Source organism: Saimiri boliviensis, chromosome 5 (genome assembly GCF_048565385.1).
Source record: "Saimiri boliviensis isolate mSaiBol1 chromosome 5, mSaiBol1.pri, whole genome shotgun sequence".
In the NCBI taxonomy this organism is placed as follows: Eukaryota; Metazoa; Chordata; class Mammalia; order Primates; family Cebidae; genus Saimiri; species Saimiri boliviensis.
Genome location: NC_133453.1, coordinates 148,074,136 through 148,089,594, shown reverse-complemented (window position 1 = coordinate 148,089,594; position 15,459 = coordinate 148,074,136). Strand labels below are relative to the sequence as shown.

Below are 15,459 nucleotides of genomic sequence, written 5' to 3'. Positions count from 1 at the left end.
CAGGGGTTTTCTATGGGGTGGTGTAATTATTCTGTGTGACATTACAGCGATGGATACATAATGGGCAGATAAAATCTGAATACATTGTAACCCATAAATATTCACAATTATTATATGTGAATGAAAACAACTATGCAAATGTTTTATCAATAATCTGACAATACAAAATTTAGTTAATTGTAGATACAGGATGGAAAGAGGCAAATGTGACAGAAAGAATGATGTTAAAATATCTGTCACGGTCTTAGAAAATCATTAGGTTTGTATGAGAACATCAAAGAACATGGAGGAGGACATCCAGACAGAAATAGGTAAACATGCTCATGTCTACCAAGAAACGTCTGTAAAGGCAGCCCACCGCCCACCACTCACCTCCTCGTGCCAGAACCTCAGGCCTCTTATTGGCCTTCCCTGTGCATCTGGCCTCAGGCTAGCTCTCTGAGCAGCTTTGAGAACCCCTCATCAGCACGTGTTGTGGGGCTGCTTTCTGCCTTCCATATTTGGGTGAGGCACATATGAAAACTTGAGCGTAAGTGAGCCACACTGAATATTCTGACCACCTATACCTGCAAAATGACTGAAGGGACAGAAACCTGTACTTGGGGTGAGGTGGGAGGTCTGCGCAATGGCGGCACAGAAGAGCATGAGGTCCCTGAGCAGGCCAGTCATCTGGCCTGGGGATCCTCTCTGTCCCTCTCAATCCTCCCTCCTCCTGAGACCCAATCCTCCTGCTAATACCCAAGGATCTCCCAGTGGGCAGGGGCCATCATCATTCATTCAGTCTTCCTAAGAAGCGTACTTCATGGACGGCGAAACATTTCTAAAAAGAAACGGAGGTATTCCATTCTTCCCCCAAGAAGCAGCTCTTCTACCTCCAGTTGAGAATTGCTAAATAACAGCAGTCCACAGGGAGCAGTCCTCCCTTCCTTGGACAGTCCCTCCATCGTTGGCCCTTCCTTCCTGTTCTTGCCTCCTCTTGTAGGCAAGAACAGATACTTTACAAAAGAAGACATACAGGAGGCCAACAAACATATGAAAAATGCTCATCATCACTGGTCATCAGAGAAATGCAAGTCAAAACCACACTGAGATACCATCTCACACCAGTTAGAGTGGTGATCATTAAAAAATCGGGAAACAACAGATGCTGGAGAGGATGTGGAGAAATAGGAACACTTTTACACTGTTGGTGGGAATGTAAATTAATTCAACCATTGTGGAAGACAGTGTGGCAATTCCTCAAGGACCTAAAAACAGAAATCCCATTTGACCCAGCAATCCCATTACTGGGTATATATCCAAAGGATTATAAATCATTCTACTACAAGGACACGTGCACACGAATGTTCATTGCAGCACTGTTTACAATAGCAAAGACCTGGAACCAACCCAAATGCCCAACGATGATAGACTGGATAGGAAAAATGTGGTACATATACACCATGGAATATTATGCAGCCATCAAAAACGATGAGTTCACGTCCTTTGTAGGGACCTGGATGAACCTGGAAACCATCATTCTCAGCAAACTGACACAAGAGCAGAAAATCAAACACCGTATATTCTCGCTCATAGGCAGGTGTTGAACAATGAGAACACATGGACACAGGGAGGGGAGCACTACACACTGGGGTCCGTTGGGGGGAAATGGGGGAGGGGCGGGGGGGTGGGGGTGTGGGAAGAGATAGCATGGGGAGAAATGACAGATACAGGTGAGGGGACGGAAGGCAGCAAAGCACACTGCCATGTGTGTACCTATGCAACAATCTTGGATGTTCGTCACATGTACCCCAAAACCTAAAATGCAATAAAAAAAAATGCATTGTTAAAAGTACGATGAAAGGCACAATACAAAATACATAACACAAAAACATGTTTGGTTGTAAATGATGCCAAAAAAATAAATCTATACATAAATGTTAAAAGCCTTTGCATGTCAAAACAAAAAACAAGAAATTATAACAAGCAAGGTTTGTAGTCATTGTGTCATTGGTCAGCAAGCAGAATGACTGCTGAACTAACTCGATCTTTGTATAAAAGAACTGGATTCGGCCGGGAACGGTGGCTCAAGCTTGTAATCCCAGCACTTTGGGAGGCCGAGGCGGGCGGATCACGCGGTCGAGAGATCTAGACCATCCTGGTCAACATGGTGAAACCCCGTCTCTACTTAAAATACAAAAAATTAGCTGGGCATGGTGGTGGGTGCCTGTAATCCCAGCTACTCAGGAGGCTGAGGCAGGAGAATTGCCTGAACCCAGGAGGCGGAGGTTGCGGTGAGCCGAGATCACGCCATTGCATTCCAGCCTGGGTAACAAGAGCAAAACTCCGTCTCAAAAAAAAAAAAAAAAAAAAGAACTGGATTCTCCAATGGGCCCCAGAGGGAAGATTAGTAGCTGCTAGCCAGGCAGACCCAAAAAAGAGGCTCTGAACTCAGCAGTGCCTGCTGTGTTCCCATGTTTGATGGGACAGTCTGGAGGAAGTGACCACAGTCACTGGGCAGTCTGTACTTGTGCAAGAGGCACACAGGGATGTCTATGCAGGCTCCTGATCTGCTCCCTGTTGCTGCTGGAGCACAAAGTTCCCCAGGCTTTCTAAAGCAAAGAAAGAAAATGAGGGGGCATGAGTAAACTCCAGATAACAAAATACAACATATGTGGAAAGGTAACTGTGTAGTAGACTATGGTTCAAAATGTCCATTGAGAAGGAAGATAGAGATGGCAAAGAGTTGTTTCAAGGTTTTAACTTGAGTGAAATTCCCTCAAGACAGAAACATCTGTATATCAGAAATGTATACCCTAATCTTAGACGTATGAGCAATGCAATCAGCCGCACTGCAAATATAATTTTTCCATCCAGAACAATTATATATTTATATTTTCCTTCTTTTCCGGTTGTGTTTGTTTATTCTCACATTGCTATAAAAAATGCTTGGGATCATGCAATTTATAAAGGAAAGAGGTGTAATTGGCTCATAATTCTGTAGGCTGCACAGGAAGCATGATGCTGGTATCTCCTCAGCTGCTGGGTAGGCTTCAAAACACAATTACGATTGAAGGTGAAGGAGGAACAGGCACAACACACAGTCAGAGGAGGAGCAAGAGAGAGGCTGGGAACTGCCACACACCTGTAAACAACAAGACCTCATGTTGTTGTTATTAGGTATGTATTCTACTCACCTGTACCACAATGACATGTAATCTGTGGCTTTTGGACTTGGCAATGTTCAATATAAATCCATAAGTTAAGGGTCAACGTAGTGTACAGTCCCAAAAAATTCATGATTGTGTCTGCAGAAGAGAAAGATTAATTAACGCAGGTGTTTCTCAAAGGCTTAAAGGTACATTTTTCTTTTAAAACCTGACACAAGAACAGACAACCAAACACCGTATGTTATCACTCATAGGCGGGTGTTGAACAATTAGAACACGTGGACACAGGGAGGGGAGCATCACACACTGCCGTGAGCAGTGGGGGACTAGGGGAGGGACAACTGGGTAGGGAGGGATAATGAGGGAGAAATACCAGATATAGGTGATGGGGGCAGGAAGACAGCAAACCACCTTGCCATGTATGTACCTATGCAAAAATCCTGCATGATCTGCACATGTACCCCAGAACCTAAATTAAAATAATAATAAAAAAGGAATCCCTGTACCAAGAAGACACCCTTGAATGCAGAATTGTGATATACATTCCCAGTCACTTATACATCTCAATATTGTGACAGCTTCTCAAGTTTGAAAGCCATGTCTTTCAAAAAGTCTTCAGTGGATCCAACAGACACACTGCCAATGTCTGAAAATGGGGCTCTATGAGGCGTGGGAGGCACAGGCCACCATCTTTAAAGAAGTAGTTAGTGACACACAAAATGGTGACTGTGTAATGGGGAGTTTTACAGGAAGGGAGAAAATTGAGGGGAGTCCCTAGTGACTGTGGGAGTCTTCTTGAAGTAGGTGCATCTGGGTTTGGAACGGTGGATGGCAGACAAACTGCTTTGCCATTTTCTCCCGACATCTCTGTTAATCCTCTGTCAAAGGTTTTAGTTTTTGTTGTTTGTTTTGCATTGTACCTGTCTGTTTTTTGGCACAAACAAGTACTTTTAAAACATGTTTTTATTTTGAAATAATTTTAGATGTATAGAAAAATGCAGCCACGTAGAGTGGCTCACACTGTAATCCCAGCACTTTGGGAGGCCGAGGTGGGTGAATCACTTGAGGTCAGGAGTTCGAGACTATCCTGACCAACACGGTGTAACCCCATCTCTACCAAAAATACAAAATTAGCCAGATGTGGTGGCGCACATCTATACTCTCAGCTACACAGGAAGCTGAAACAGGAGAATTACTTGAACTTGGGAGGCACAGGTTGCAGTGAGCTGAGATTGTGCCATTCCACTCCAGCCTGGGCAAGAAGAGAGAAACTCTGTTGCAAAAAAAAAGAAATGCACTTTAAATAAAACACACATATAAATTAATAGATTCCCTATTTACCCTGACATGATTAATATATTGCATACCTGTATCAAAATATCTCATGTAACCAATAAATATATACACTATGTACCCACAAAAATTAAACATTTAAAGTGTCAAAAGTAAATGCATAAAACAAAATATATAATGCTACCACTATTTGTAAGAATGCAGGAATAGCAATATTAATGTCAGAGACAACAGATTTTGAAGCAAGGAAGACTATCAATGATACCCAAGTGCTCCCCAGTTCTTGACATACCTTGTCTGGAGAAGGAAGGCCATGTCACTGCATCACCTGAGCTTCTGCAGAAGCCACCCAGGGATGTTTGTGAAGGTTCCCATCTCCATAAGCTGCGGACAGTGAAAACAGTGAAAAATAAAGTCCCTAAGGCTCCAGAAAGCAAGAGAAGAAAAAGGACATACCAAATAATACTAAGAATGTACTAAAAAATGATGCCACAAGTGATGATGTGAATACTGACTTAAGACTCACCAAACAATGGAGACAGCAGTGCAATCCCAATGTTCTAATGTTCTAAACATACCTGTTTATTCAAAGTTAAGCTGGGAGCTGGGCATGGTGGCTCATACCTATAATTCTTAGCACTTTGGGAAGCCAAGATAGGAGAAGCACTTAAGCCCAAGAGCTCAAGTTCAGCCTGGCCAACACAGTGAGACCTCATCTGTACAATATTTTTTTAAAAATTAGCTGGGTGTGGTGCCACACACCTGTAGTCTGAGCTACCTGCAAGGCTGAGACGGGACAATCACTTGAGCCCACGAAGTCAAGGCTGCATTGAGCCACGATCGTGCCACTGCACTCCAACCTGTGCAAAACAAAACAAAAAGGTAAGCTGGGCATAACTGTTGTAGGTAGAAAGCATAAAGATTTTTAACTTCTCTCATGAATTATTACAGGATAGCCAAGTGGTTCAGAGAAAAGGCACTAGAATAAAACTTCTTGGGTTCAATGAAGTCTCTTACTAAGACAGTGTGGTGTTTGCACAAAGAGAAATGAATGAAGAAAGAAAGGAGAGCTCAAAACAAATGAACGCATATGTAAGTAAATCATTTATAAGAACGATCAATGGGGAAAGGATGGATTTTTCTGCAAATATTCTAAGAAATTGAATATATATTGCTGCTGAATAAAAATCTGTTTTTTGAGCTCACATTAATATTACTCAAAATATCAATTCTAGGTGTATCACAGATAGAAATATAAAAGTAATTCAATGTAATATTTAGAATCTAATTTAAGACAATACTTTCACAATATGGGGCAGGGTATTACTTCTGAAACTAGACTTAGAATGCATCTTCCATGAAGGAGAAAAAACACATTCTAATATCTGGTGAGCAAGGACTCCAGAGACAGACTGAATCAAACCCAGGACCTTCTATTAATATTTCTTGGCCGGGCGTGGTGGCTCACACCTGTAATCCCAGCACTTTGGGAGGCCGAGGTGGGTGGATCACGAGGTCAAGAGATCGAGACCATTCTGGTCAACATGGTGAAACTCCGTCTCTACTAAAAATAGAAAAAATTAGCTGGGCATGGTGGCGCATGCCTGTAATCCCAGCTACTCGCGAGGCTGAGGCAGGAGAATTGCCTGAACCCAGGAGGCGGAGGTTGCGGTGAGCCGAGATCGCGCCATTGCACTCCAGCCTGGGTAACAAGAGCAAACCTCTGTCTCAAAAAAAAAAAAAAATTTCTTGGCTACCTGGGAGCTGTGGTTCACACCTGTAATCCCCACACTTTGGGAGGCCAAGGTGGGTGGATTATCTGAGGTCAGGAGTTCTCAACCCGTCTGGCCAACACAGTGAAACCTCATCCCTACTTAAAAAAAAAAAAACAAACAAGGCCCGGGAGTGGTGGCTTACACGTGTAATCCCAGCACTTTCGGAGGCTGAGACATGCAGATCACGAAGTCAAGAGATCGACACCATCCTGGCCAACATGGTGAAACCCCGTCTCTACTAAAAATACAAAAATAAGGCAGACATGGTGGCATATGCCTGCAGTTGCACCTACCCAGGAGGCTGAGATGGAAGAATTGCTTGAACCCGGGAGGCGGAGGTTACAGTGAGCCGATTGCGCCACTGCACTTCAGCCTGGTGACAGAGCAAAACTCAGTCTCAAAAACAAACAAACGAACCAACAAAGAAAAATTAGCCCGGCAAGGTGGTGGGCACTTGTAATCCCAGCTACTCAGGAGGCTGAGGCAGGAGAATCACTTGAACTCGGTGGGAAAGCTTGCCGTGAGCTGAGATCACATCCAGCCTGGTGACAGGCAGAGACTCCATCTCAAAAAAAAAAAAAAAAAAAAAAAAAAAAAAGAGAAAGAAAGAAAGAAAGAAAGAAAAAAAAGAAAAGAAAAGAAAAAAAATTAGTATGTTATTCTGGAAGAGATCCTGGAACAGAAAATGGACGTTAAATAAAAAAAAAGATAAAATAAATCTGGTAAATATGTGCATATCGCTGAATGAGAATGCATATTACTGATGTGTTAATAGAAACTCTGTGTTAGCTATATATTAACTCTCTGGATTGACTATGCAACTGTTCTTTAAATCGAGAGCTAATGCAAAACAGAAAGGTTTTCTCTCTTTTAAAAAATTCTCTGCCAAGATTGATCAACAGAATATTATCAATATTCTTGATACCTCAAGTGTTCAGCTCCCCAATTCCACAGTCTTTTTTACCCCCATGAAGGTTACAATTATTTTCAATTCCCTTTCTGTCATTCCTCACTTTTTTCTATATTATTTTTATGGCTAAGTTTGTATTTCTAAATAATATATTGTTCCGTTTTTATTGTCTTCCAATTTAAATAAAGGTGTTCCAATTGATCTATAGTTCTCTTGAAATAATGAGAAGCCATCAGATGAATCCACATTGTTATGCATCCTACAAAATATCTGACCAGTTCTTTTATGAAACATAACTGAATACTGGGAAACTGTTGCACATCAGACAGGACCTGATAGCACAGATACCCTAAGACAGTACCCAATGATCCCCACCTGTTGACTAACACGATCCTGTATTGTAATCATCTCCTTGTGAGTTTGGGCACAAAATGTGATTTGCTTTGATATGGCAGAATAATACAAGGAGATGAGATATCACATGGGTGATGTTACATCAAAGTGTGACTTCTTTTTGCTAGCAAGCTCCCTGCCTTGATGGCTTTGATGTCTCATTCTGCCATGAGGCAGAAGCCAATAGGGGAAGGAACTGAATGCAGCCTCTGCTCAACAGCAAGAAACTGAGGCACTTGGACCAACAGCCTGCCCTAGAGTTTGCAATTTACACTTCAAAATAATGCAAGCCCCCTTTCAAATACCAGTGTATCGCTTACCAGGTAGTGTGAACATCTTATAATAACAGAATAATCCTAATTATTTTCTCTTATCCCTTGTAGCATTGCAGTCATTCATTTCACTTACATGGTAGAATACACACACGTCTCTCTCTCTCTCTCTCTCTCTCTCTCTCTCTCTGTGTGTATATATATACACATAATACTTTTTATTTATTTATGACACATACTTAAGCATATTTGGATACATTGATACCACTATTGTTTTTAACTGACTGTGTTTTGTTAGATCAATTAAGAATATGAAAAATAAAATTTTTTTGTCTAGGTGAACCACTAAAATTGTTTTTAAAAATGTATGGCTGAGATGCTAAGAAAGGAGAGAAGATAAATTCATATAAAAGGCTCATCTAAAACAACAAAAGGTAGAAAATGAGTGAAATACAAAAAAAATAGGAATCAGGAAAATAAACAACTAGAAGATAGTGAAAAACTTGGTAGATTTTTAATCCAATTATATCAATAATGACTTTGAATGTCAATGTTCTAAATGCACTAGTGAAAAGACTGAGTGAATCAAAGACCCAAATATATGTTGTCTATATGAAATCTGCTTTAAATATGAAGATCTATATGACCTAAAAGTGAGTGGGTACAATAAATATAATATGATTACAAAAACCAAAGGAAGCATGTGTACCTATATTAGTTTCCAAAGTCAAATGTACATGGGTAATTTCATTTGTTTACTAAGAGAGCAAATCGTTAAGGTACAAATAATCTACCAGTAAAAATCTTCCGCAGGAAACAATCAGTATAAATATAATTTAAAAGGGGACATATGATATAAAGAATGAATTTATGTAACATGTCACAATCTGAGAGACACAAAACTATCATGAGGAAATGCAGACACAGGCATGTGAACATGTGTATGCCCAAGGAGAAAGGTCTCTCCTGGATCATTACCCCACCCTTCCACGGTCTGCCCTTCCTGCTCCTGCCTCCTCATGTATTACTCGTTCCAGCAGTCCTTCCAAGTCACTGTCCTTTCCTTATGGCCTGGCCTGTGCCACGGACACACTTTCCTCTTCCCTTTCCCTCCCCTGTCTTCTGGACTCACTACTCCTCACTGTCCAAAATCAACTCCAAGGTTCCTCCCCCTGGAGGCCTGCCTTGCCCACCCCATCCCAGGCCTGAAACTTGTCCTTTGGGCTCCCAGGGTCAGCCCTTTCACCTACAGTTTAGTTTCTGTTAAGTTTTCTCAATGCCCACTGAACCGAAATACTAGAGAAGAGGGAAACTTAGTCTATGTTGTTCTCCTATGAGCCCCACACATAAAATACGGCAACACAAAGATTCTGCTTTATATTGAATTCCACAAATAAATTAAAAAATCTCTCTAATTCCTTGCCTGTATTCTTGTCTATTTCCCAATACATTTCAACTCTCTTTCCATGAAAAGGATTTGACTTGAAGATAAAGCTGGTTTTTTTGTTGTGGTGGTGGTGGTGGTTGTTATTTTACTCCCTTCTGTTCTCAGGACAGAAGCTGAATCCTAATTCCCCCTTATGCTCTTAGGCTCCCCTCAGCCTCCCAACCTCAATCCACTGCAGAGCCCTTCATGGACCAGGCTGCTTCTACCTCATCAGCTTGCTCCTCTGTCCTTTCGACAGTTGTGACCTCTTAGACCAAGAAAAATCTTGTTCACCAAGAGTTAGTTCTATCAATATGGGTCCTTTGATAAATATTTCCAAGTCTTTATTAATGACTACATTTCACCAATTCTTAACTTCTCTTTAATGTTACAAATGCCAGGTCCCCTGTCTGCGTTCCTCACTGTGCTGGACTCACATTTGTCATTACTCACCTTCACGTGGGGAAGTAGAACCACTTAACTGGGGAAGAATAATGTAGGAGTAATTCCAGGAAAAGGGAAACAACTAACAGAGATTAGACATGGCTTGCCACATGTAAAATTAGCAAAAAATGCTGGATGAATTACATCTGAAAATGAATTTCAGACATTGCAGCTCTATCAGTGAAGGGTAGCGAGAAATATGGAAAATGGTCTGAGCCCTACTATTAAGTTAGAATACTGCTTTAGGAGTTTCCAGTCTGTGCTGTAGCATAAATTTTGGAAAACACACTGAGTTGGGAAGAGGAACCTTAAGAGTCTGGAGAATAAAGTGGCTGAATTTTGTCAAGCCATTTTCCACATCTAATGGTAAAGATGGGAGAGAGTCCAGCACTTTGGGAGGCCAAGATGGGTGGATTACCTGAGGTCAGGAGTTTGACACCAGCCTGGCCAATGTGGTGAAACACTGCCTCTACTAAAAATACAAAAATTAGCCGGGCATTGTGGCACATGCCTGTAATCCCAGCTGCTTGGAAGGCTGGGGCAGGAGTATTGCTTGAGCCCAGGGGACAGGGGTTGCAGTGAGCCAAGATAGCCACTGCACTCCAGACTGGCCAACAGAGTGACATGCCATCTCAAAATAAAAAAAAAAAAAAATGGTGGGAGAAAGCCAGCATCCATTCGGACAGGGCTGTGACGTCAGTACTCCATAAAAACCTGGTGAACAGAACTACAGGAACAGCACAGAAACAAAAGGCAAAGGCACAACCAAGTAACTTGAATGAACTTGGCCTTGACCCTTTCATCTTATTCCTGAATGGAAAACAACATGTTGTTCTTGAGAGTGATCTTCCACCAAGCTTGAGGATGAAGCGATTGCCTGGTTTTAGAAATAAAGAAAATGATGTGTTTAAGTAGATGAGCTACCGCATGTGTACACTAACCTGCCTTTTCTATGTTATCCTGTTAGTTGTGGCTGATAAACTCATTACATTATGAAATAACTAAAGTAGAAGCAAGGTATGGTGGTCACATGTATAACCCCAGGACTTTGGGGGAGTACCACTTGCATCCAGGAGTTCAAGACCAGTATGGGAAACAAAGTAAGACCCCATCTCTACAAAACAACAAAAATTAGTTAGGTGTCATAGTGTGCAGCTGTAGTCCGAGCTACTCAGAAGCCTGAGGCAGCAGGACTGCTTGAGTACTGGGAGGTTGAGACTGCAGTGAACTGTGGTCATGCCACTGAACTCAGCCTGGGTAACAGAATGAGACCCCGTCTCAAAAAGAAAAAACAAAAAAGAAACAAAACCAGTAAACCTTTCTATGTAAAAGAGCAGAACAATATTATCGCCAAAACAAGAAACCAGTGAAACTTTTCACCTCGATTTGTTTCCCTAGAAATTCTTGTTTTTTTATTTTTTATTTTCCTTTAAGTTCTGGGGTAGATGTGTAGATCTTGCAGAATTGTTACATAGTATACACGTGCCATGGTGGTTTGCTGCCTCCACTCCCCCGTCACCTACATTAGGTATTTCTCCTAATGTTATCCTTCCCCAATCTCCCCACCCACTGCTATCCCTCCACTAGCCCCCATTTGAGAAACATTTCTCCTCTCTTCTTCACTATGTAAATGCCACTATCTAGTTTGTGTGAAATATAGGGCTATTCTTTATATGAAGTGAAATTAAGTCAAATGATGACACACTATAATAAAGTAAAGAAGTACTTCTTTTTACAAAAATTGGTCACTGAAATTATCTGTGTAGACTCTTAAAATCAAAGACTGACTGCTGTAATAGCTGAGAAAATAAATGTCCATCTACCAATTTGGAAGAAAAGTACCCATAAAATAGCATTCTTCTTGCTTTGAGGGTTGCTCACATCTAGAATATCCTTATCAAATGATCCTAATCCTCTCACATACATATAAACTGCACTTTTCAAAAAGAGCTCAACTCTTTTAAACTTCTACACATGTGTATATTTGTCTGATATAATTCTTACGATTTCATGAGATGAAACATAGGTAAAATACAAGGGCAAACATTTTTTCTCCTAAAATTTCTCCCACTGAGGCAAACTCATCATGCCAATAATTGACCCCATATCATCATCATCTGTACCAATCAAAAGCACTGGTGATGCTGCATTTCTGATGGGATTCCTATGCTACTCTCTGTGAGATTATCTTTCCAACATCCTGACATCCCTTCTGCAGGTTTTGATGATGATGCTATCAGCTCAAGATGTCCATGGGAGGTTTTTAGACCAAGTTTATGTCAGTGTCCATGAGGACAACCTCATTAGGACTCTCTTGTGGCCAACAGTGTCAGATTCAAGATGCCTCTCTGAGAAAAGACATGACTGTGTGCACTAGAGCATGAATGGAATATGCTAGTTTTCTCCGTGACTGTCCACTTCTGTGTTGAATCTTCATGGCTGTGTTCCTGTCTGTTTTAAGTGTAAAGAAGTTTTTAAAAATCCATTAAGGAGGAAGATACAATTATAAAGAGCTACTGGAAGCTTTCCTTGAAGTGTTAGATTTTAAAGACTTACTGAGTACACATGGCTCAAGGATGGGAACAACAGACACCCACCCCGAGTTAAGCAGGGATGATAGGAGGAGTGTGATGGTGAAAGAACTAATCCAGCTGTTGAGTATTATGCTGATACCTTGGTGATGAAATCATTTGTAAAACACCCCAGTGACATGCAATTTCTTCAGGTAGCAAACTGCACATGTATTCCTGAAACTAAAATAAATGCTAAAGAAAAAAAAAGACTTAGAAAAAGCTTTATATTGATAATTCCTGCCTTAATTTTAGAAATATGAGTAACGGTCTTTGTAAGCTTCATTCTAAACTCAGTTTCCCATCATATAATATTTATGTGTATCTCCATATCCTCATTTCTATTTATGTTTTAAATCATGAGGCTGATGAACTTACAAGTCACCTCACGATGAGCCACTGCACATATGGATGCATTGCGGTCCTCATAAAACATTTTGCTATGCTCCCTTGCTACATTGTTGAACTCTACTTTTAGGTACTTGGATGTAGGAATTGGTTTTCCCATTTCCTTTTGAATATATTGAGTAAAGAAGAAACACAGTTCATGATTCAGAATTATGACGAAAAATTCACCCATAGTTTTAGGCTCCAGGAAGAACTCTGACTTCTAATCAGGCTAGGGTGTGCAGTGCATTGGGGACTTGCCTCACGATGTGATGTAAGAGTTTGGCTTGTTTGCAATTACATATTTTTGAAAACTGCTATGGCCAGGCCCATCTGTGTGAAATCTCGTGGTTTCGTATACTGTGGGAAATCACATCTTCCAAGCTTTTGGAGGTTTTGTTGGGGGACTTGGTGCACCACACTGTGTCATGTAGCATCATGTCAGTACAATTTTGTGTCTACTGGCTTTTTTCTGTTAAGTCTGAGCTCTCAGACCTGATTGATTTTGATTTTCCAGTTTGAGGGGCCAATCCTTGTCCAGATCTCTTGTTCCTCATTTATGGCCTGCCACTCTGGTCTTTTCTTTGGTGATCCATTCTTTGGTAAGGTAGACTATTCCAGTATACATCCTGACAGATTTTTATAGGCATACCAAAGTGAAGAAAAAAGGAGATTTCCCAAGTCATTTAACTATTAACATGTCTCCATTTAAAATAAATAAAATCACTCTCCATGTGTTAAGATGTGGAACACAAATGAGGCTCTTCATGTCTCAGAGAGAAGGTAGATGAGTGTGGAAAAGTTAGGGGTTCCCATATGGTCAAATAACAGCACCAAAATCACCGTTATTTTGATCTCAGACATGAGAAGCATGGCCCAGGTCAGCTGTATCCCTCACTCCAGACTCTAAGTGTAAACTAGTTTTCTCACGGAAGCTTTTGGTTCCATGTGGAGAAAATACCATATGATTGCAGACTTTAAAAGGAATCATGCTGATTTTGTGGAGCTCTATGGATTGCAGGATGCATTCACATGACTCTGTGGGCTTTTAAAGTATGTTTCCTGGACACTACCCTGGTGCTGTCCATCAGATTGCTGTGGTCTGTGAAGTGCCACCTGTTGGTGGCAGGTTGGGGACAGTTCTCCCTGCAGTGGGATTCTTTCTTTAGCCAACACGTACGCACAATCCTCATTCAGCCCATGTCCATCTCTTAGATCATGGCATGGAGGGCATAACATATGTTTTCTATGGTTTACCTTTTTGTTTGTTCTACCTAGTTTTCACCACCTGTATACAACATATACGTATTAGTCTGTTTTCAAACTGCTATAAAGACGTATCTGAGACTAGGCAACTTAAAAGAGATTTAACGGACTCACAGTTCCACACGGCTGGGAAGGCCTCCAGAAACTTGCAATCATGGTGGAAGGGGAAACAGGCCCATCTTACATGGCAGCAGATGAGTGAGTGAGGGAAGGAGGGAAGGAGACAGAGAGAGAGAGAGACAGAGTGGGTGGAGGCGGGGAGGGGAGGGAGTGAGAGAGCCCACAACCAAGAGTGTGTCAGCAAAGAGAAAACTACCATTTATAAAACCATCAGATCTCTTGAGAATTCACTATCATGAGAACAGCATGGAGGAACTGTCCCCATAATCCAATCACTTCCCACTGGGTCTCTACCTAAACACCTGAGGATTACCATTCAAGGTGAGACTTGGGTAAGGACACAAAGCTTAACCATATCAACATATTATTTCACCTGCCAAAAACCTTGTGTCTTTGTAAGCAGGGACTGGCCTCAATTAGCATATTTTGAAACTTTTTTTTTTTTTTTTTTGTAGCCAGTTCACCTGCGACCATGATGATACTGACTTTGCAGCTTTTGGGTTTGGCAAGGGACAATATAATCCTATGATATCAATGTCAACAGGCTACAGGGTTCCAAGTAATTCATGATTCACTCTGTAGAGCGAAAATAATAATTTTCACAGTTTTCTCAAAGACTTGAAGGTATATCTGCCTTTTGAGCATGTAAAACAAGAAATAGTTGCATATAGAAAACACCCTCCTGAATGCAGAAATACAGTTTATATTTCCTGTCACTGACTTTTTACAAATTGTACTTTAGGGAAAGGGGATATCATCACTGATTCCACAGAAATACAAACTATCATCAGAGATTACTACAAACAGCTCTATGAACATAAACCAGTAAACCAGGAAGAATTGGCTAAATTCCTGGACATTGGTACTCTACCAAGACTAAACCAGGAGGAAGTTGAAACACTGAATAGACATTTCTTAATATTGGATTCTGATATCCTGCAGTCATGGCTTTCAGTAAGTTTTTAGTCGATCCTACAGATTCACTTCAAAATAGAGTCTGAAACTGTGGCTTTCTGGAATAGGAGGTACAAGCACCTATCTTTGAAGATGTGGTTACTAACACTCCAATTGGTGAGTGGGGAGTGTGCAGCCTGATGGCAATGATAAAAGATGACTAGAGACCCTGGAGCTCAGTGTCGTCTTCTGAAGTAGGTGCACCAGTGTTCACAATGATGGGATGCTCTTTCTTCCTTACACATCCATTCATTTCCTGTACATGAGGTTATTGCCTAGGGTTTGTTTTTTTTTCTGCCAAAATAACGTCTACATATTTTACTATTTGAAACAACTTTAGATATACAGAAATATTCATAGATAGGACAGAGAGTTTTATACATCTTTCAGATATCTGGAATGTTAACATCTAATATAACCATAGTATCATTAGGAAAACAAAGAAGTTGTATGTGGTGCAAAAATTTTAACTGAAGTACAGATTTCTAACATATTTACTA

At 40.9% G+C, this 15,459-nt stretch overlaps 1 long non-coding RNA gene across 1 annotated transcript in view; it reads right to left on the bottom strand.

Annotated features, from left to right (window-relative positions):
- Positions 1-5,166: 5,166 nt before the first annotated feature.
- LOC141584675 (uncharacterized) overlaps positions 5,167-15,459 on the bottom strand; it is a 287,268-nt gene continuing 276,975 nt past the window's right edge. The window contains exon 75 of the long non-coding RNA XR_012517873.1: positions 5,167-5,302. This is a non-coding gene — a long non-coding RNA (uncharacterized LOC141584675). The remainder of the gene's footprint in view (positions 5,303-15,459) is intronic.